The 23339-nt window shown below is 42.0% G+C and overlaps 1 protein-coding gene across 1 annotated transcript in view; it reads right to left on the reverse strand.

Annotated features, from left to right (window-relative positions):
- Nucleotides 1–5959: 5959 nt before the first annotated feature.
- Nucleotides 5960–23339, reverse strand: part of LUC7L3 (LUC7 like 3 pre-mRNA splicing factor) — a 72456-nt gene continuing 55076 nt past the window's right edge. Inside the window, exon 13 of the transcript XR_006356289.1 lies at nt 5960–8483. The gene's annotated coding sequence lies outside the window, so the exon portion shown is untranslated. The remainder of the gene's footprint in view (nt 8484–23339) is intronic.

A 23339-nucleotide genomic window follows, 5' to 3' on the forward strand; every position in this document is an offset into this window, starting at 1 on the left:
TGAACCATGCTTTCAAAGGAACACAGGATGTCCAGCCTTAGCTGGAAAGGACCTTAGAAGTCACCTAGTCCACCCCACCATATTTTACATATCAGGAAAATGAGCCTCCTAGAGTGGAAATGACTTGGGCCAAGGTCTTAAAGGGAGTAAATAAGTGGTAAACTTGTTCGATAGGACCAGTATTTACCCGGGTTTCCCTCTTCCTCCTTACCTCAGCTAGGGTCTGGCTACTTGATTGGTCTGAGGCGTGGGTGGGTAAGGATACCAAAAAAGGCTTAAACTGAGCTTCCCAGGCAAAACTTCCTGGTGGCCTCTGGCTATGTTGGCTTGGCTTTCTAGTCACTTAGGTGCCTAAAATGTTGCTAATGCTCTTCAGACCAGCCTCGATACACAAAGATCACAATAAGGTAAGGGAAACCACCTTTAAGAGAAATCCAAATTCAAACCAATATAAAGAGCAATCTGCAATGCAGAGGATCCAGGTTGGAACCCACCTCCCTCTGAGCTCTGAGCTTTGAACTCCTGCTCTGGGGCCTGGGGCTGTTTTGATTGGTGAAAGTGAAAACAAAACCTCTGGTAGTCCCCTTTTTCCCTGGGCTAGTCCCCTCCTTTCAGAGTCAATAAACATTTATTAAGCACCTGCTAAAGGCCACACCGAGTGCTGGGGAGATAAGTACAAATAAAAACAAAGACAGTCCCTGCCCTCAAGGATCTACTAATCTAATGGGAGGTAACAGACCACCCAAGAAAGCAGGGGAAAAGGGAGAAAGTCATTGGAGTGGAGAAATCCAAAAGCAGTGTAGCAGATGGGAAATGGAGAGAGGACTGGTGCTGAGCTCCCTCCTTAAATAGAAACCTGGAAGCACAAAACCCTGACCTCCAGTCATAGAGGGTAAAAGTGAGGTTTGTTTTGCTTAACTCCTTTAAGAGAAGATTCTATTGAGGGAGGGTCATTAAGGAGATGAGTATAAAGAAAAAAGACTTCATTTTAAAAGTTTTTGTTGTTTTTGTTTTTCTTTTGGGGGGTTATTTGTTGGTTTGGTTTTTTTTGTTGTTGTTATTTGTTTTATCCCCCCCCCGCCCCCCGGTAATGAAGGTTAAGTGACTTGCCCAGGGTCATACAGCTAGTACATGTCAAGTGTCTGAGGCCGGATTTGAACTCAGGTACTCCTGAATACAGGGCTGGTGCTTTATTCACTTCGCCTCCTAGCTGCCCCATTTTAATCGATTTTTAACGCAACAATGCAGCCCACAACCCAACCATGAGGACCTAGGGACTCAATCTCTATAAAGCAACAGTCACAATTGCATACAACCAACGTATAGATTGTCCTTAATCAAATGAATACTTAGCAATCAAGCTGTCCATTCATTTCCAAACATTGTTTATAGTGCTACAACTGATATTCTTCCATGTTAAGAAGCTACTTTCTGACTATAATTTTTCAGAAAATGTTTTTAATTGTGCTAACAAACCTTTTTTTTTTTGAGATGAAAAAAATATGACTATGAACAAAAAAGGAACACCATTACTTCTGTGATCGTCCCACTTTTGTGAGGTGCTGAACCTGAAAAATTACCCTCAACTTCAATCTGCTGCTGTTGTTTGGTCCAGACCTATGATTTCATTGCTCTGAGGAGCTCCCAGTGATGAGACTCCCTCTCCCAATGCAGAGTGGCAACTTCTGTAACTTACACAGCCTTAGAGAGCTGTCCAGGGTCACACAGCCAGTTTATGTTTGAGGAGACCAGCAAACTGTCCACCCTGCCTGCAGCAGCACTTCTCTTCCTTTAATACTTTTTTTTTTAAATGGCTGAACTGAATGCACTCAAAAATTGCTTTGAGAGTCATAGACTCTTAGATCTAGAGGTGGAAGAGATCTTAAAAGCTCCGCTCCCCCCTCCCCCACCCCGCCGTCTCACCCACTCATTTTGCAGCAGAGGAAACTGAGGTCCAAGGAAGTTGATCTATTTGCCCAAGACTAAGTATCAAAGGTGGGATTTGAACCCAGGTCCCCTGACTCTCCAGGCTTGGCCCTTGTACCAGCATATGCCTAGGCCAATAGAGAAAGGACTTTGTCAGTACCAGTTCTATTCAACTTCCAAACAATGAGACCTGCTGATTCTATCTGCAAGGCTAAGAGATGACCAAGAGTTGGGGAGGCAGTGTGCAGCTAGGTGGCACAGTGAATAGAGCACTGGCCCTGGATTCAGAAGGACCTGAGTTCAAATCCGACCTCAGACACTTGACACTTACTAGCTGTGTGACCCTGGGCAAGTCACTTAACCCCAATTGCCTCACCAAAAAAAAAAAAAAAAGAGTTGGGGAGGTGGACCTACATCTGCAATCTCCCCTTCTTGTTCTCTCTCTCTCTCTCTCTCTCTCTCTCTCTCTCTCTCTCTCACACACACACACACACACACACACACACACCAATTTTGGAATGGATTCCCATGGAGAATTTGGGAAATTTCAACACTAAGAGAAAAGGGAAACATTTAGCACCAAAAGAAAAATTAAAACAAAATACGGTCCCCATTCTATTCACTCCCCGCCCCCCCCCTACTACTTGTTTGTAAATTTCTTTGGGGAGGAATGGGATTAGGCAGCCCCCCTGCCTGCCTGCCACTGCCACATTCTTGCTGAGACTTGAGGAGATTATTAGGAGCGGAGAGTCAGTAAACCCCCACACATTCTACGCTGTATTAGGGCTTTATCAGAATCACAAGGTTTCCCATGATAGATACTGGTGACTGGATGTGGATTTATTCTCAGACTTTGTCAGTAATATTAGAAGCTATGAGAGTGTCCACCTTACTCAGCCCAGCTTGATCTGCCATCGCTTTGCTGCTCTGAGAAAGTAGCCTGGGATGGCTAAGGGAGGTGGGGGAAGGACTAACTCCTCCCGTGAGGGTCTTAGGGAAGAGACCTCAAGTGGAGAAGCAGCTCATATCTTCTCTGTGACTTGATTTTTGATCCCAGAGGAAACCACCAGCATTCCGGTCCCTCTCCCCACTTTTCCGCTTTCAAGGTTGACAGGAGGAGATTGCTGTCTCACTAGGACCAGGGGTGGTCATGAATTTCAGAGCCGGTGGGAAGCCAGGGTCTAAGGAGCTAAGGCTGAGCTGGTATTGAAAGTGAGAAGCCAAGCTTGAGAACAGACCAGAGCTGAGGAGTGCCCAGAAATAGTCAAGACAGAGCTCAAGGTGAGAAGCCAGGTGAGCTGTCATGAGTCTGTGAACACAGAGATCATGACAAAGTAGAGGATCAAAAGCCAGGCAGCAAACCCTTAGAACTGGTGACCTTCAATCTCAGTGATACAAATCAGGTAGCACCAACTCATGGATTTTAGAGGCTGGTGGGATGATGCTTACCCTTGGACCAACTACTAAAGTGTGTATGACAAATGTGGACGCCCTTGATGTTGGTATAGTGGGAAGGAATACTGGGTATGAACTAGAGGACGAGGGTTTAGACCTTGGTTCTGCTACTTGCTACCTACTGGTGTGACCTCAAGCAAATGATTTAGCCTCTCTGGGCCACGATTTCTTCTCCCCCTTCACTGTTTCTTTTTATTTCTTTTTATTATTTTCTTTCTTTTCTTTTTTTGTTTTTTGGCGAGGCAATGAGGGTTAAGTGACTTGCCCAGGGTCACACAGCGAGTGTCAATCAAGTGTCTGAGGCCAGATTTGAACTCAGGTCCTCCTGAATCCAAGGCCAGTGCTTTATCCACTGCACTACCTAGCTGCCCCGTGCCACGATTTCTTCTCCTGAAAAATGAGTGAGTCAGAATAAATGGCCTCACTCCTGGAGGAACACAACAAGATGACGATCCTCCTCTCCCAGCAGTTTGTCCAGTGGGATGAGCTACTGTCCCAGCTGGAGGCAGCGAAACAAGTAAAACCAGCAACAGAGCGAGGGAAGGCTGGTTGAATCCCCTCCCACTCAGAGCCCTCCATTTCCGTTTTTAATGGCTCAGTCACCCACCCAGGTGGGTACAACCTGCCTGTGCCCCCCAGTTTCGTATCTTGCCCTTTCACTTGGGATTAGGATTGGTCATGTTTTTATTAGAGTTGGGGGAAGGGGCTTGAAGGATTACTATTCTACAGTCAGACCCAATTTGAAAGTGTGAAAAGGATGCCTGTAAGTCACTGTCTTTCACTCACTATGGCTGGAAGTTCTTGGGGGATCAGAAGTCAAGGTGACTTGAAGAAATGCAGGCCTTGTCTCTGGGTTCCTTCTTTTCTGCTATATTGTCATTTTCCCCTTTACTCCCCTCCCCCCAAAACCTACACTGCACAATAAAAAACGAATTCTGTTGTCCTTATTAGTGTAATAATAAAGAACTGACACAGAAATAAAAAATAGATGGCCTCTAAATTTCTTTGTGGTCTGAATCTGTGATCCTCAGAGATTAGAATAGGTTACAATAAATACATCCAACCCTGAGTCTAGGGGTGCACAATCAGTCCCACACAAGGCTCTGACCCCTTGCTGCCCCCCCAGGTTCCGTGTGGAATGTTTGCAGGCAACCCAGTTATTAAAATAAGATGTAAGCCTCTAATCTAGTGGATTCTCTATAACCATAATAGCTAGCATGTATATTGAACTTTTAGGTTTGCACAGTGCTATAAAAATATTCTCTCATTTGATCCCTACAGCAACCTTGAGAGGTAGGTGCTGTTATTACCCTCATTTTACAGACAAGAAAACTGAGGTAGACAGAGGTTAAGTAACTTGCCCAGGGTCACAGAGCAAGAGGCTGGATTTGAAGTCCACATTCCAGGCCCAGCTCTCCATCTTTCAGTGCCACCTGGCTGCTAATGGACCAGGAACCATAAATCGAAGGGGCAGCTAGGTGGCACAGTGGACAGAGTGAAGGACCTGGAGTCAGGAAGACTCATCGTCCTGAGTTCAAATCTGACCTCAGACATTTACGAGCTGTGTGACCCTGGGCAAGTCACTTCACCCTGTTTGCCTCAGTTTCCTCATCTGTATAAAGTGAGCTGGAGAAGGAAATGGCAAACCACTCCAGTATCTCTGCCAAAAAAACCCCAAATGGGGTCACGAAGAATCGGACACGAATGAAATGACTAAACAACAACATAAATCAAATAGTGAATCATTTCATCAGGACAGAACAGCTGAGTAAAAGGAAGGACTCTTACAAAATGCAAATACACATGCACAAATGTTCATTTGTGATTGAATGCAAGAAGTAACTCAAATACAGAAATACCAGATTGGATCTGTGGTCTCTTGGAGGAAGAACGGTGGGGGGCCCTTTCAACCATGCAGTCTCAGCCCATTCTGAGCAGTTCTCATCTTTCTCTTCCCCTAAGTTTTCTGGAATGGGAGGAGGGTGTCCACACAAATGTGCCCAAGGCTTTCCTTGCTTTCCCCTGATGCCAATCAAGCAACACACAAACATTTGTTAAGCTCTTATCCTGATCAATTCTGGAGATGTAAAGTCAAAACTGAAACACTGTCCTCAGAGAGGTGACATTCTAATGGGAATGGGGGGAGAGACGAACGAACGTACAGCTATGGGCCACTGATTATATCTGTAGAGGGAACTTCCTTCTCTATAAAACTAGTCTTAGAGCATTGTTCAGGGCCAGGGCTATGCTAGAGCCAGCTCTAACTGGCTGTTACATTTTCCATGTGAGCATTTACAATCTGCAGTGTCTAAAGATCAGGGCTTGATTTATTATCTTATTGATTGTTTAGACTTAAGAGAATGCAAGTAATATAGATTACACTTAAAAGTTTGTGTATAGGGGCAGCTAGCTAGGTGGCACAGTGGATAGAGCACCGGCCCTGCTGAGTTCAAATCTGGCCTCAAACACTTGACACTTACTAGCTGTGTGACCCTGGGCAAGTCACTTAACCTTCACTGTCCCCCCCAAAAAAGTGTGTGTGTGTGTGTGTGTGTGTGTGTGTGTGTGTGTGTGTGTGTGTGTGTGTGTGTGTGTGTGTACATAGGAGATTCTGGTTGTTAAATATTTATCAGCACACTCTGAAATTGCTTAATCTGGGGAGGACTGCAATAGAAGGTTCAAGGAATGAAGGCCTTACTAGACAAGAGGCCTGGTGACTGGGCTAATGATAATAATGATTATTATTAAATATATTAATCAATTATGCTAATATAATTAATATTTATTATTCACATGGTACTTTAAGATTTGCAAAATGCTTTATCTACACTATTTATTTGAACCTCACAACATCCCTTCTTAGGGCACTAAGAAGTGACTTGCCCAGGATGCCAGAGCCTCTCTGTGTCAGAGGGTAGGACTTGAAGGCAAATCTTTCTTGCTTTTAGGAAGCAATTAGGCCGACTTTACCATTAGTCCATGCTGCTGCTCTTGTGTAATATAAACCCAATGTAGTTTGAGGAGGGAATGCACTAACAGCTGGGCCAATCAGGAAAGCCAACAGGTAGAAAGTGGCTCTTGAGATGAGTTTTAAAAGAAAGCAGGAATTCTAAGAAGTGGAGGTGAGGAGAAAAGGCACACCAGGCATGGGGCATAGCCAGTGCAAAGACAAAGAGGTGGGAGATAGAGGGTAGTATGTATGCAGAACATTAAGCAGGTCACTGTAGCTACATCACAGAGGGCACAAAGGGGAGGAATATGCTTAGAAGAGTCAAAAGGCAGGAAAGGGCCAAGTTATCTCCCCTGTTAGATTCAGTTTCTTAAAAACAAGGATTTGTCTTTTGCTTTTCTTTGCATGGTACCGGGAATATAGTAGGTGCTTAATAAATACACGTTGACACCTTGAAATGCCAAACAGAGGACTTTATATTGGGCCTGACAGTTAATGGGAGTTACTGGAGTTGATTGAGTAAGGAAGCAGCATGGTCTGACCTATGTATTAGGAGAATCATCTTGGCAGCTCATTGGAGGATAGACTGGCAAGGGGAGGAAGATGAGGCCAGGAGACCACAGCAATACCCCAGTGATGAGGACAAGAATAGTGTGAGGATGCACATCAGTGCTACTGCTGCTGCTCACACTGCTGCATGATTCATTCAGCTATACGTGGGATAAGATAATGCTCGGGTGCCTGGGTGGCTGATTTGGTGGCCATTGCTGGCCTATTCACATACCAACTATATGAACTATGTTTGTATGAGCTATTTGTGCCCAACCTGTGGTAGAGCCTTCCAAGCTCATGTTGGTCAGGTCAGCCACAGTCAGCCACACCTACCTTGACCCCAACATAAGTGATGTCATTTGGGCCATCTTTGAGAACGAAGGACAGCAACCATTGGAATATGGAGGTGGTTACAGTGGCCATGTTCACACCATCAATTGCCTGTCTGCCTTACAGTTTTATTTGCTATATTTCTATCACAAGTTATTATTGATTTACTAACGTATCACTGCAAGATCTTGGCAGCTGCGTGGGGCAGTAGATAGAGTGCTGGGCCTGGAGTCAAATCTGGCCTCGGACACTCCCTAGCTGTGTGACCCTGGGAAAAACACTTAACCTCTATCTGCCTATAAAATGGGGATAATGACATCACCTACTTTCTAGGGTTGTTGTGAGAATCAAGAATATTTATTATAATGTAATGTACTGCAACATAAGATGACATGACACAACATAATATAACAGAATTACAGATAATTATATGTAATATAATCATGATTATATTATGATATGATTATAAGAACTATGTGCTATGTAATAACATCATATTACATTATAATAATATGTTATACTTTGATAATGTCTGGAAAGTGCCTAGCACAGCGCCTGGAACATTAGTTGGTGCATAATAAATGTTCATTCCCCAACTCCTAACCCCACCTCATGTACTTAGTTTAACATTATTGGTTTGCTAAATACAATTTTGATATTGGGATTATTTGAAAAAACAAACAAATAAATCCAGATGTTTATATTTGGTTAATATTGGGATGTAATGAATAAAGAAACAGGTAGCAGTTTCTTGATCTTAGGAGTAGAACAGACCTTCATTGCTTGGTTTGGTTTGGGTTGGGTTGGGTTTTTCCTTTTAATAAGGCCACTGTAAGATCACTGAAGAGGGTAGCCAAGCAGCTGGAGAGACATGCAGCAATCTGTATCAGGGTCATAGGTTGCCAAGATCAGAGATCTGGAGCCGGAAGGTACTTCAGGGGCCACCTGGTCCAACCCAGTCATTTGACAGATGGGGAATCTGAAGGCCACAGAGGTGAAATGTCTTGCCCAAAGTCAGACCAGGAGACATCATTCCAGGTTGTACTTTGTGAATTACTAGGCAGTTGATCATTCTAAAAGTCCTGTTTGAGCGACAGTAGAAATAGTACCTGGAACCTTATCTTCAGATGCCCCTGTCCCCTGAGGATGAGGAGTTGATTAGAAGGCTGGAAGCTCTCATGGGCAGAGCGGCTTGCCAGGGGAAAAACCATAAGGCAAGCAGACATCACGGGAAAATGCCTCACCCCTGGTAGTGATGAGTATGGTTCACCTATAGCACAAAAATATTAGAGACCCACATTAGGAAACTTCTCAACAAGACCCCTGTCCTCCTAGTGGAGGGTGGGGGGAGGAGAGGGGACAACAAAACCAAGCAGAGACTGTAGAGATTGGAGTGGAACTATGAACCAACTGGCGAACATTTACGCCATATAAAATATATCATTTGGTGGAAAGTATCAGAGACCCTGCTTTTGAATTTGTGCAGTATTTGAGGGCAAGAAAACCAGATGGTGAGCTCTGGGAGGGCAGGCGCTGTCTTGTGTTTTTCTTTGTATCTCCAGCATTTAGCACATTCTTGGTAAACAGGAGGTGCCTGATAAATGTTTATTGACTGACTGACTGACTGAAATCACATCAGGAGTATTTTAGAAAGTTAGAAGGATGCTACGGGTCTCCCTTGAACACTGAAATGTGGGACGGCTAGATGGCGCAGTGGATAAAGCACCGGCCCTGGATTCAGGAGTACCTGAGTTCAAATCCGACCTCAGACACTTGACACTTACTAGCTGTGTGACTCTGGGCAAGTCACTTAACCCCCATTGCCCCGCCCCCCCCAAAATGATAAATGAACACTGAAATGGCATTTGCCAGGTTTAGCAACACCATTTAACACAAGGGGTTATCACTCCCTGAATCTATGATGGAAGTGGACAGCCTACTATTGAGACCAGTTTAAAAAAAAAAAAAAGATTTGGTACAACTCAAAGGAGCAAAACCCTCAAGGAGGTCAGAATGACTTAGAGGAGGCAGAGATCACAAGGAGAGACTGAGCTAAGGGAACTTTTCACAAAACATCATATGGAAGAATAGCAATTCTGGCTTGAGGGAATTTCCGAAAAAAAGGGCAGCATTTGAACAACAGGACTGAGAGCATGTTGGGTGGCACAACTCAGAAAAAGTCAACTTTGACCAGCTGCAAAATGTCTTCTTACATATGGATGATGTGGGGAAGTGACTCTTGATTGGCTGAGATGGATGTCTTATAGACATCTGAAATTTAAAATATCCCAAATGGAACTCATTATCTTTCTCCCCTCCACCCACCCTCCCAACCCTCCCCACGTACAACCAAGGTGTCATCCTTGATTCCCCCCACTCACCCCTATACCCAATTTGTTGCCAAGTCCTGTTGATTCTACCTTCCTAACATTTTATATATGCCTCCTTGTCTCTTCTGACACTGCCACCACCCTGGTGCAAGAGCTCATCACCTCCTGCCTGGATTATTGAAATAGCCTGATGGTTGGTCTCCCTGATACATCTCTCCCCACTCCAGCCTATCCTTCATTCAATGGTCAGATTCATCTTCCTACACGGCCCAGGTCTGATTGTATCACCTCCCTGTTTAACAAATTCCAATGCCTTTCTATCCTTCCTAGGATCAAATATAGAATCCTCTACTTGGCATTCAAAGCCCTCCCTAATCTGGGCCCTTCCCACCTTTCCAGTCGTCTTTATACTTTACTTCTTTCCCCTCAGTCCACCTGTTCTGAGACCCAGTGACACTGGCCTCCTTGCTCATCCTCACCCAGGACTCCCGGCATTGTCACTGCCTGTCCACCATGCTTAGAATGTTCTCCCTCTTCGTCTCTCCACTCCTTTTAAGATCTATCTAGAAGGAGCCCTTCCTGATCCCCCTTCATGCAGGTGCTTTGCCTCTGTTGATTATGTGCAATTTATTTCATATATAGCTTCTTTGTACATAGTTGATTACATGATTACATGAGCAACTTGAGAACAAGGACCGTTTTTTTGTCTTTCTGTGTATCCCTAGCACTTAGCACAGTGTGTGGCATATAGTAGGTACCTAATAAATGCTATTAACTGCTTCAAGAAACTTGTGTAAGTGGAGGAGATACTTCAGATTCAGTGACATTAGTGAAAGAAGTAGAAGGGTTCAAGAGAAATCATGGGGGCGGGGGGGGGGCGGGGAGCAAAAGAGAACTTTTGAATGATGAGTTGGAAATCTCCCTGGAATCACAGATATGTAGGAAAGACAGATTTTCCAGCACCTGCAACCCTAGAGGCTTTTAAGAGCAGACTGTCCTGGTAAGATGATTCTCTGCTCAGTCAAGCTCACTCCCAAATTGAAGAGTTCATTTACTCGTGTTCTCTTTTATCTATTTTAGTCTATATAACTTCATTTGAGGTTGCTTACTATCTGAGATTGTGTGTGTGTGTGTGTGTGTGTGTGTGTGTGTGTGTGTGTGTGTGTACACTATTTATTTGGAGGGAGGGAGCCAAGTTGTCAAGATTCAGTTAATCATTACCTTCCCCTTTGAGAGAAACCAGGGAAAGTGTTGGTGTTCCTTCTCAACCTCAATAGAGTCATACCCTTAGATTTTCAATTTTTGATTGATATGTTAGATCAATGTAATTGTAGCCCAATACCAACCACTCTTTGAGACAAGAAAGTGAAGGAGTGGTCCACTCATCCACAGCCTTCCTTACTCCTACAAAGGTGGAAATTGCAGTCTTTCTTGGAGATGGAGTGGGCTAGATCCCAGATCAGATGTCTACTACCCATGCCAACCATAGACCTGCCATTTTTATATTAGATGTGAACATCCTGACAGCTGAAGTAAGTTCAATGTGTTCAAAGAAAGGTTCCACCAACTTGTGTTGCCTATTTAGAAAATATAAACATTAGTAAGTATTTGGAACTTGTCAGCATTGGCTTTTGATTTCTGGAAGAAGAGCACTGTCATATCTTTGGGGTAACTGATCATTGCACCAGGTACACACAGGCATTTCTAACCAGAGAGCTTCCACAGCTGCTAATGTATTGTGGGAGAAGTTTGTCTCAGTTTATGGATTCCCTGGCATGATCCATTCTCGCAAAGGTAGAAAGTTGGAGAGAGAGCTTCCTGGGGGGAATGTTAGCTTTGGCAGGTATTGAGAAGTCTAGAATTACAACATCCCCTTCCCAAGGAGACCCACAATGGGAGTGTTTCCACTGAACGTTAACGAACATGTTAAGAACACTGAGATTTGAACAAAAATCTCGGTGGCATCGATATATGACATTTCCAGAACACACATAAAACTTCAGCAGAAAAGGATGTCATTGGCTCCATATCATACTTGCTTAGGTTTGGGTGCGAGCCATGCCTACTTCGAGGTTTATACTTTTGCATCTCAGAAGATGAAGAGGACACAAGAGCTCACAACTAGTCACTCTCTCAGCTGAGAGAGAAGCTAAAGAGAGCCTGCCAGGAGGCTTGACTACAGCTCAGAGAAGCTCTGACATAAATAATAGTAGGATGCCTGAATTCATTTTCAAGAATTGCCGCTAGGTGAAGACAGCTTTGCATTCAGAAAACACAAAAGTTAGCAGATCAATGGAAAGCTAGTCTATATCAAGGAGTTAAAAGACCAGACAAAGTGCCAGCTTATAGAATAGCTCTAGCGCATAGTGGGGACTGCATAAAGCCAATTCATCAAAATCACCTATTGCCCATAAAAGAGTACATGGGTCATAGATTTAGGGCTGGCGGGGACCTTAAGGGTCATCTTGTCCAACCCTCTCATTTTCTGGATGAAGAAACCGAGGACCAAGAATATCAAGTGACTTGTCCAAGTTCACATGTGTTCACAAACGTCTATGGTAACACTTGAATACAGGTTCTTTGAAGGTAAGCCTTCTACTACACCACATTTCCTGCCTGATATTTATCTCTGACAAGTAGGTGGAAAGAAGTGATGGACAATGATCCAAACAGATTCTGAGGAGAAGAAAATACCGATTTGTCAAGTCAGGAAGCATTTATTGAGCTCTGGGGATACAAAGAAAGACGAAAGACAGTTCCTGCTCTCAAGAAGCTAACAGTCTAATGGGGAGACAATATGCAAACAACTAGGTACAAAGAAGCAATTTATGAAGTGACCTGAAGATAATCAACACTAGCATTAAAGGGATTGAGGAAAGGCTTCTTCCAGAAGGTAGAATTTTAGGTGGGACTTAAAGTAAGGGAAAGAAACCAGGTGAGAGAGGAGAGAGAGTGAGGAAAAGAGAGAGGGGGTCGAGAGAGGGGGGCAGGAGGGAGAGAGACAGGGAAGGGAAAAAGGAAGAGGGGAGAGGGGACAGATGAGCAAGGGGAGAAGGGAGAGAGAAATGGTTGAAGAGGGAGAAAACTCCAGGCATAAGGGACAGCGAGCATCAGGAGATTGAGAGTCTGTCACTGAATCACAGAGCTGTTTTAGGGAGGCAGAATTAAGGTATGAAGACTGGAAAGATAGGGAGAGGCCAGAATATGAAGAGCTTTGTATGCTAGAAGAATTGGTTTTATCTTGGAGGTTATTACTTGGAAGCCACCGGAGTTTACTGAATGATAGTGGCATAGTCAGACCTGAGCATTAAGAAGATGAATTTGACAACTTAGTGGAAGATAGACTGGAGTGGAGAGAGGCTTGTGGCAGTAAGACCAATCAATAGGCTTTAGCAATAGTCCAGACATGAGATGAGGGCCTGTACTGGGGAGGTGTCAGTGCTAAAGAAGGGGACATAGAGGAGATGTCATGAATGCAGAATCAACAGGATCTGGTGGCAGATTGGATGTGGAGGGGGAAGGGTGGTGAGAGAAAATGAAGAATCACATATAACACCTTGGTTGTAGGTAACTGGAGGGAGGGTGGCACCTTTGACAGTAAGAGGAAATAGTACAGAGGGAGAAGGGGGTCCAAGAAAAAAAGTTGGGAGACATCTAGAGTTAGTGGGTGTGACCTGGATGAAGATGCAGCAAAGGAGACTAAGGAGGTGGAGTGATCAGACAAGGGGACAGTGTCACAAAATCCTAGAGAAGAGAGAGAGCTGAGTAATGGTGTCAAAGGCTGAAGAGAGATCAAAAAGGCTGAGAAGAGTCTCCTAGTTGTAGAGTGACTTTCTGAACTCATAAGCTTTCTTCTTCACATGAAGATACTGTGTACCATTGCCCAACCACCTTGTATAGGACTGTACAATGACAGCTCATCTGGGAGAGAGAATGTGTGTGGAAAAGAAAGACGGAATACAGAGGCAAGACATTCCCTGCCTACCACCTCAGCTGGGGAAATCCTTAGGGTACATTAAATAACCCATGAGGCTTAGAAATGCTGATAAGCGGGGCAGCTAGGTGGCGCAGTGGATAGAGCACTGGCCTTGGATTCAGGAGGACCTGAGTTCAAATCTGGCCTCAGACACTTGACACTTACTAGCTGTGTGACCCTGGGCAAGTCACTTAACCCCTGTTGCCCCGCAAAAAAAAAGAAAAGAAAAGAAAAGGAATGCTGATAAGCCATGCTGGGCCTTCAACAAGTTTAGGATGAGGGATGACAAATTATAGATCTGGTGATGGTAATGAAAGGTGTTATCAGTGTTTTCCCATGTAAAGTGTGCTTTGCATGTAATTTCATGGGTTGGTTTTATGTTGCTGCATCTATTGATTATTGTAGGTACTTTGAATGTACTGTGGCTACTTCGTATACTCCAAGGAAGCCAAACACTGAAAGCAAAGTCCAATACACACTCAAATATTCATAGAAATATTTTTTGTTGTAGAAAAGAATTAGAAACAAAGTATATTCCCATATCAGCTGGGAAATAATTAAACAAATCATGGTACGCAATTTTGATGGAGTACTACTGTGTTTTAAGAAACTATGCCTTATACCTATTAAAGTAAAAGTTTAATCTCCCTACTGAGAAAACAACTATTTATTTGAAAAATACAGAGAAGCATGGAATTACATGAGCAGATACAAAGTGAAGAGTCAAGAAAATATAAAGAGCCAAGGAAATAATATACGCAATGAATACAACAGCATAAATATTAAAAAAATCACCATCACAAAACTATCAAAAGTTTGGCCCCAAAGAGAAGATATGACACCAGGTCTCCCCAGATTTCCTAGGTAGAAGTTGGGGTTCTCAAGTGGAGAGCATTGCATATTGCCAGATTTTTAAAAATGCTTTGATTGGTTTCTTCTTTTTCTTTTTAAATTGTTATAAAGGTTGGCTCTCTTGGAGAGGGAAGGGAAGAGAAAATCTAGGTGATGCAAGGTATCAATAACAATCTTTTTTTTTAAAGCAGCATGTCATAGGATCAAGAAAATTGGAAGCAACTGTAGAGGTCACCAAGTCCAATTTCATTTCACAGAAGACATACATGTGAGTTCTTCTGACTATAAGTATGTCTGAGGGATCCATTCTTTTCAATATGCTAGTTGGTTAAATGCCTTTTTGTTTTGAACTGTGTGCTCTGGCTGACTGTAAAAAATAAAAATGGGGGCAGCTAAGCAGTGCGGTGGATAAAGCACTGCCCCTGGATTCAGGGGGACCTGAGTTCAAATCCGACCTAAGACACTTGATACTTACTAGCTGTGGGACCCCGGGCAAGTCACATAGCCCTCATTGCTCTGCAAAAATAAACAAACAAATAGATAAATATATGAATGTATGAATAAATGTATAAACAAATAGTTGTATGAATGAATGAATGAATAAATGAATGAATGAATGAATTTTTTAAAAATTGGTAGGTGCTGGTCAACAGAGTGCTTTGAAATTGGGGTAGTTTTCCTGGGGGTCCACAGGAGAGTGGTCCTCAGGTACAAGGAATTCTGGTGCCCAAACAAATTCAGTTGTGGAGGAAGAAGAGTCCACCCCAATTACAAGTAGTCATCCTTGGAAAGGGGAGCAGGGTAGCCTTACTTCATGGAGTGACTTAGATCTATGATCATATGTTCTCTGGAGCATTACGCTGAAACTATAAATGGGGGGAAACACACAATAGGGAAAAGTTAGGATCGTCTTTTTTGTTTGTTCTTTTTTGGCGGGGCAATGAAGTTTAAGTGACTTGCCCGGGGTCACGCAGCTAGTAAGTGTCAAGTGTCTGAGGTTACATTTGAATTCAGGTCCTCCTGAATCCAGGACCAGTGCTTTCTCCACTGCGCCACCTAGCGGCCCCAAGATCATCTTTCATTTCTTCCCCAGCCTGACAGTCAGTCTGGAGCCAACTGTCACATTTTCCCACTTCCCATTCCCCTCTCCAGTCCTATCTTAGGAAGTATGTACAGTTTGCTCTTTAGCCCTGACCACTGATTAACTTTCTGGCATGCTCTCCAGATGTCTCTAGCCCTATCCTCTTTCTTTATATAGATGAAGGAATATTATCATTTTGTACTTGTAATTATCAGGGTTAGCACAGCGCCTGGCATATAGTTGGGCACCAAATAAACACATATTTCTTTCTTTTTTGTGGGGCAGTGAGGGTTAAGTGACTTGCCCAGGATCACACAGCTAGTAAGTGTCACGTGTCTGAGGTCGGATTTGAACTCAGGTCCTCCTGAATCCAGTGCTTTATCCACTGTGCCACCTAACTGCCCCCAACACATATTTCTTTCTTTGCAGGGCAATGGGGGTTAAGTGACTTGCCCAGGGTCACACAGCTAGTAAGTACTTGTCTGAGGCTGGGTTTGAACTCAGGTCCTCCTGAATCCAAGGCTGGTGCCTTATCCACTGTGCCACCTACCTGCCCCCAACACATATTTCTTTTAATAAATACTGGATTGCCCTTCACAAACTGCTTTACTGTCTCTGTATCCTTTGAATCCAGCCCACTCCTCCCTTCCAACTCTAGTGGTGGGAACAGTAATGAAATCAACACTACTCTTCCTGTCAAGGACATGTCTCCATCAACTGACCTATAGCTATAGTCACAATTCCTGTGATTCCCCGATTCAAAGCATGCCTATATTATGCATGCTGTCTTCCTCAATTAGCACATCAGCTCCTTAGGTTTCAGATAAACCTGGGAAGACTTGTATAAACTAATGAAGAATGAAAATGAGCAGAACCAGGAGAAAATGTATACTATAACAACAGCATTGTAAAAAAATAAATTTGATTGAGGAACTCAGATCAATTCAATGACCAAACATGATTCCAGAGAGCCAATGATGATATTTTGGGGCATGGCCAATATGGGAATGTGTGTGCATGTTTGTTACAAGGGTTTTAAATTTTCCCCCCAAGTTGGGGTGCAGGAGGGAAAAGAGAAAGAAAATGCTTAATTGACAAAAAAATTTACTTTAATAAATGTAATCTCTTTGAAAGCAAGGACTATCTTGATTTTAGTATTTGTAATCCTCAGTCCCTGTAAGTGTGTAGTAAATTTTTTTTTTCTTAATTCATTCATTGCTATGCCCTTTCTCTCTTCCAGATGTCAGTCAAGCCTCATCAGCTGGGCCCTCCTTGCTTGAAGAATGTTGCAGCTACAGCATCTCCAATTTAAATTTCCACAGCCAGTGGTTTCACAGGATTGTTGCCTCAAGAAATGGTGAGTTCTACACCCACCCTAAGTTCGTCAAGTAAAGACTTGACCACTTGTCAGATATGTTGTAGTTAAGATTCCTTTGGTGTATGGGTTGGACTGGATAAAGATAGCTAACATTTATATTATATTTTTTGAGGTCTGCAAAGGGCTTCTTTACATGTTATCTCATTTGATTCTCTCAACAACCCTATAAGGGTAAATGCTATCATTATCCCCATTTTATAGATGAGGAAAGTGAGACTGAGGTTAAATGAATTGCCCAACATCACACAGGACCTGGGGCAGGATTTGAACACAGGTCTTCTTGATTCCAGATCCATCATTCTATGTACTATACTACCTTAGCTGCCTAGATAATTGCTGAGGACCCTGCTAACCTTCAAATGCCTTGATTCTGTGTCTGGACTATTATCAGAGTTAACCAATCAGCCAGTCACTTAAGGTCACTTTCTGTAAAAATTTGTCATAAAACAGCAAAATATCATGCATCAAGGTAAAGGAGGGGGGTTAGGTAGTGCTCCCCCCAATTACTTTGTATATTTTTATGAACTTATCTGTACATGAATCCCATCCACCCTAGAAGGTAAGTTCTCTGGGGGATGGGGCTGTCATTTTGATCTTTATGATCTGAGTACTTAGAGCCATGCCTGGCATATACTGAGGGCTTAATAAACACTGGTTGATTGATGGATCCTGCAACAACTATAAAATGGCTACAGAACAGCAAACCCAAATCCATACCAGCCCTAGAGAGAATTCAATTTGAATTTAAATGCTGCTTAGAGGTTGTTCCTCGCATCTCTACAGTCAGTTATTAAAGTATAAATATCAAATATGTAAAAGCTACGAGAATGTTATGATGAGCTTGGCTACATGAAATAAAAATGACATATTTCCCTAAAGATTTTAATAAGAGACTGGATGGTGTTAAGGGATCAGAAATGCAATCAAGGGGAAGCAGCTTCAGAATTTCCTGACACCTTTTCAAAAAACCTTGATTGCTTCCTCCTCCTCCTCTTCGCCCCTCATTGTGAACCGTAGAACAAGGTTTTGTGTGCATAAGGAGTATATAAGGTAGAAAGAGTATATGTAGCCCAGGCCTGTGGTACGCAATGGACTGGACAGTCCTGGGAGGTAGAAGGAAAAAAGCTTCACACAGTGATCAACAGCGACCCCTAGTGATTCCCCAGGACCTTTGCCTGAATCAGTTTCTTCCAACGGACACCAAGTTAGTCCACCAAGAAGAGTTTTATGTTTTGTTTTAAATGATGTGATCCTCACAACAACCCCGTGAGGCAGATGCTATGATTCCCCACATCTTACAGAGGCTGAGAGGTTGTGACTTGCTCAAGGTCACACACAGCTAGTGTCTGAGGCAGGATTCAAGCTGATGAATCATCTCCCACTCTCTTCAGACTCCTCTCTTCTTCCACTATCTCCCCTGCTTCAATTGGCCACTTCTTTCCCTTTTGTGCTCATTTCTTCAACCTAGATATCGCTATCTCAGTGAATATATGCTATTTTCTATCCCTAGCCAAATTTTCTGCTAAATACATTCGTTTCTGAGTCTCTCAGCAAGACCTGGAAGAGAGCACTCCATTGAATAATTCAGCCAACATGAGCCTCTATTGCAATTTTCTGAAGTAACCCTTGAGAGGGGAGTGGGTAATAAAGTGGCCAAAATTTTCAAGTTGAGAACAAGACAAGTAACTCCAACAAAGTACAGTTTGTAACACAGTATGCAAAAATGAGATCAAATTTGAGTCAGCCCTTATCAACAGCTATAAGCTGCCACCATCCCAGTCACTTGTTTTAAGTATGACACAAATGAGTTGTGAGATCTCCTGCTGCTTACTGAATCTGAGCATTAAGCATGCGCAAAAATTTTAAATCCTCAAGTCTAAGTTTAAAATACCATGATAACATAAATCTCACAATATTAATCATAAAAGGGAGCAGCTAGGTGGTGCAGTGGATAAAGCACCGGCCCTGGATTCAGGAGGACCTAAGTTCAAATTCGGTCTCAGACTCTTGACACTTACTAGCTGTGTGACCCTGGGCAAGTCACTTAACCCTCATTGCCCCGCCCCCCCCAAATCATACAATATGCTGTTTTTTTGAAAATGCAAATTTTTAAAAAATTGATAAGGCATATACTCACTTGAAAGGTTCGATAGTTAACTTTAAATTACATTTTGGGGGCTTAATCTCTTTAAAATGACATGTCACATTATGAAGAATAAATATGCAGCTCAAAGAGAAAATCCATTGGAGCAGGTAAAATTAATCCAAGCAAAGAGAATAGTTTTAAGTTGTGGAAATGCAGAAATAGACAATAAAAAGCCCAAATGCAGAAAATATAATTTGCTATGTTTATTGATGAGATTCATGAATACTGTTACTGACAAGAGAGTAAAGACAATTGTGTTTGCCTGGTACAGGTGCTTTAGCTGTAGACAGGGTATTTAACAAACTGAAAGGAAATCTTTGAAAGGGTACAGGCAGAATACCTTGGCAAGACAATTTCCCCTGAAAAAGGATCTGCTTTTAATGAGCAAAACCAAATTTTCTTCAAAAAAACATTTATACGGCACCAATTAATCAACAAGCATTTATTATGTGCTTATTATGTGTGCTAAGTGTGGGGGAAACATTGAAAATGTTCCTTGCATCATGTAAGATTGCTTAATGGGAGAAACACTGGTGTTACCTGAAGTTATTGATAAGTTGAAACAATGCTCAATTAGTTATACAAAATAGTTTCAAATGATTCTAACAGATCATATGATGAAAAGAATTGCTCATATGTTCGAAGACTTTTCGCAAGACAATGAGAAACTAAAATTTAGCATTGTAAAGGGATGGAACAAGATATAGTAAAAGATGATCATAAGGCTACATATTGCAATATATTGTTGAAAATGATGTTAGAAAAGACTTGTTATTTTGCAGATCTCTTAATGGTAATAAAATATCAAGAAATGTGTTCAATATGGTTAACAGAATTTTTAGTTAAAATGATGTAGAAGAATTGTATAGGAATCTGCAGTTAACAAAGCTGAAAAGATGCCAGGAGAAACATGGGTCCAAAGCCACTAGTTTGAAATGTGGCCTTTTGTGCAATTCAGATGCATAGAATGCTTCACCATAATTTGCATTGAGAAATATGAGTTAGGAGTTAACATCGTTTTTCAAGTTGTTGCAAAAATAATCAATTTCATTTTTTTAAAAAAGTCCATAAAAAATAAGGTTCTTTGCAAAATTGTTCAATGGTGTGGGGGCAGAGCACAGGGTACTGTTTTATTGTTGCAAAATATGCTGCCTTACAGAAGAATACTTCTAAGGGGGTTTGAGGTGAATGAAAAATGTAATTTTGCTTGGTGATAATAATAAAAAAGATGAAGCAAAGTAATGTTTATAACAAAAATCTCCTGAAACTTTCCTATTTTAGTGACTATTTTTTGAAAAAAAAAATCTCTTAGTATTCCAAATAAATAATGCAATGACTTAAAAAATCACACTCAGATCTGGAAAAATGAAGTGACTGCATTTATTTAAAAGGTCAGTGATGGATTTACAAACTAATGTTTTTGATGTTTTCCAATTTTAAAAATTCCTGTCCTGCAAAAGAAACAGAAATCAAGATCTGCATACCAACCATTTAATCTAGAGGAGCAATTAAAATTTTTTTAAAAAAAATACAAACATCTAAGAAACCCATTTGTTATGACCAGATATTATATTATATATTTGGCATCTGAGAAAGAATGGGTAATACATTGCCTTGTAGAAATAACAATCACAAATCATAATGGCTAACATTTATTTAGCACTTAAAGTTTGCAAAGTGCTTTACATATGTTTGACTCCACACTTTATGGGTCTTCATGCTCACCCTCTCCCAGCTCAATATTATTTTAGTAATTTGTTATAAATATTAAAAAATTATAAACTCATTTTAATTTTAATGAGTTTTTACTTTATTTTATTTGAAAAAATAGGAATTAAGAAAATTAGCACTAGGCCCTGAAGAAGATACAATGTTTAGATAAGATGCTAACAAAAAGGTTGGTCTGGTTGCAGAATATGATCTAAACATAATTATAAGAGAAGACCATAAGATATCACCTATAATGTGTTACCAAACAGTAACATATGTGATGGTGGGTATAGGCAGGTAGGTGCACTTAAGACTAAGGTGATGCAGAAGCAACAGCAGGCTGCCCTGGGTTTACAGACATTAATTGTGTCAGCCTATGTGAAGTAGAGTGTCACCCTAATTCATTAACTGATCAGTAAGGGAGATCTTCCCTTGTTGGCCTAGGATTCTGAATTCTAGGAGTATGAAAATTTAACAACTCTCTAAAACTATTGTAAAACTATAAAACAATCTGTGTGAGTATAGAGTCCCAATTCCCATTTACCTGGGACCTCTTCCTTCTTAATGATGACCCCCTATTCTGGTTTTATTATTAGACACTCCATCTATTTGTGAAACCATAAGGTTTATTATATAGAACAAAGTTCTAAGAATTATAAGTGTTCTCTCCATGGAATGCTTAGAGTTTCCATCTCCCAAAGTTTCCTTGAAGCTTTTCTTCACCTCAATCCCAAAAGTTTATGGGGAAGATGATCAAGGGAAGCATTTGATTGTCTGGGACCTGCCTAGGGTCTCACCAAACCATGAGGTTTCACAGAAGCTTCCAGTCTTGTTCTGGCTCCATTCTTGTCACACTGCTCTTGAGATCAGTCCTGGACTTGTACTTGCACCGCTGGCCTCAGCTCCTTTGGTCACCAGTTCTGGTTACAGCATCTGGCCTCTAGGGGACCAGAGGCACTTGCATTGCTCTTCATCAGAAACCACAGAGCCCTGATGTTCTGTATGTTCTAGATGTTCTTGAGTTCTGGCCCCAAACCAGGAGGGTTCAAATCTCAAGGCCAGAGAGGAGGAAGAAAACAATAGCACCCAAACTAGTTTACCTACATATTGAATTCATCATGGCTCTGACTTCTTACATGTTCTACTTGGCCCATCACAAGTCTGTTCTTAGATCCCAGCATCTCACCCCCATCTTTTCATGAGGCTTATGCCAGAATAAACGGAAAAGGACAGCTGGAGACCAAACTTATGAATGGACCCTTGTGTTCATATTCATTCTCATTCTCATTCTCTCTCTCTCTCACACACACACACACATACACACACACACATACACACACAGTTTACATGTACTATTTTTTCTTTTTACTGAACCTGTGATTTCATTTGTGCAGGGAAGAAATTCACCCCACTGATAAAGATTATCAAATGTTCTGCAACTTAAATTCTTAGTGTAGCCTGGGGACACTAAGTAATTTGCCTAAAGGCTGGGTAGAACTTGAACCTAGGTCTGGCTAAGGGCTATTCTTTTACTATATACCACCTAGCACTGGTGGCTGGATGGTCAGGGGAGAGAAGACTGGGCCTGGAGTGAAGACCAGAAGACCTTAGTTCAAATCTGGCCTCAAAATCTTCTTAGCTTGGGGACAGCTAGGTGGTGCAGCAGATAAGGCACTAGTCCTGTATTCAGGAGAACCTGAGTTCAAATCCAGTCTCAGACACTTGACACTTACTAGCTGTGTGACCCTGGGCAAGTCACTTAACTCTCACTGCCCCGCAAAAAAAAACAAAAAACAAAATCTTAGCTGACCCTGGGCACATCACATAATCTCCATCTGCCTTGGTTTACTTGACCATAAAATGGGGATTATGATACCACCTACCTCCCAGCGTTGTGGTGAGGATACAATGAGATGTGCTTACTTAGCACAATGCTTGGCACACAGTAGGTGCTATGTAAATGCTTATTACACACACACACACACACACACACACACACACACACACACACACACACACACCCTTGCCTCCCTTAATATGCATGATATTTTGGTCACCCTCAAGAATGGGTAAAAAGGGAAAGATAAATGTAGGATTTCACCACTAGAAGAAAGTCAGAGGAGCAATTTGGGGAAAAAATATCAGATTGAAAGTTTGGACATAGTGAGTGTGAGTGTAATGAGAATGGTACTAGAATCGGAATCAAGAGACCTGGGTTCAAATTTTGGCTCTGACAGGGTGGCTATGTGACCATAGATAAGTCCCTTAACTTCTCAGAGTCTAAGTTTCCTCAGATATATAAGGGGAATAATAATTCTTACACTATCTCACTGGGTTGTTGTGAAGAAAACACTGTAATGCTTAAAGCACCACAGAAATGTGAGTTGTTATTACTATTTTTCACTGAAGCTAATGAAATTAATAAGGACAAGAATGTTGAGGGAAAGGGGCTGAGGAAGGAACTATGGGGAATATCTGCCTTAAGGGATCAGGAAAACAAGGAGAAGGTAGGAAAGTTAGAAGGTAAAGAGGGAAGTCTGGTGTTAGAGATGTCAAAAGAAAAGACCAAGAAGGCAGAAGTGAGGGCAGCTAGGTGGCACAGTGCATAAAGCACTGGCCCTGGATTCAGGAGGACCTGAGTTCAAATCAGACC

Source organism: Dromiciops gliroides, chromosome 4 (genome assembly GCF_019393635.1).
Source record: "Dromiciops gliroides isolate mDroGli1 chromosome 4, mDroGli1.pri, whole genome shotgun sequence".
Classification (NCBI taxonomy): domain Eukaryota; kingdom Metazoa; phylum Chordata; class Mammalia; order Microbiotheria; family Microbiotheriidae; genus Dromiciops; species Dromiciops gliroides.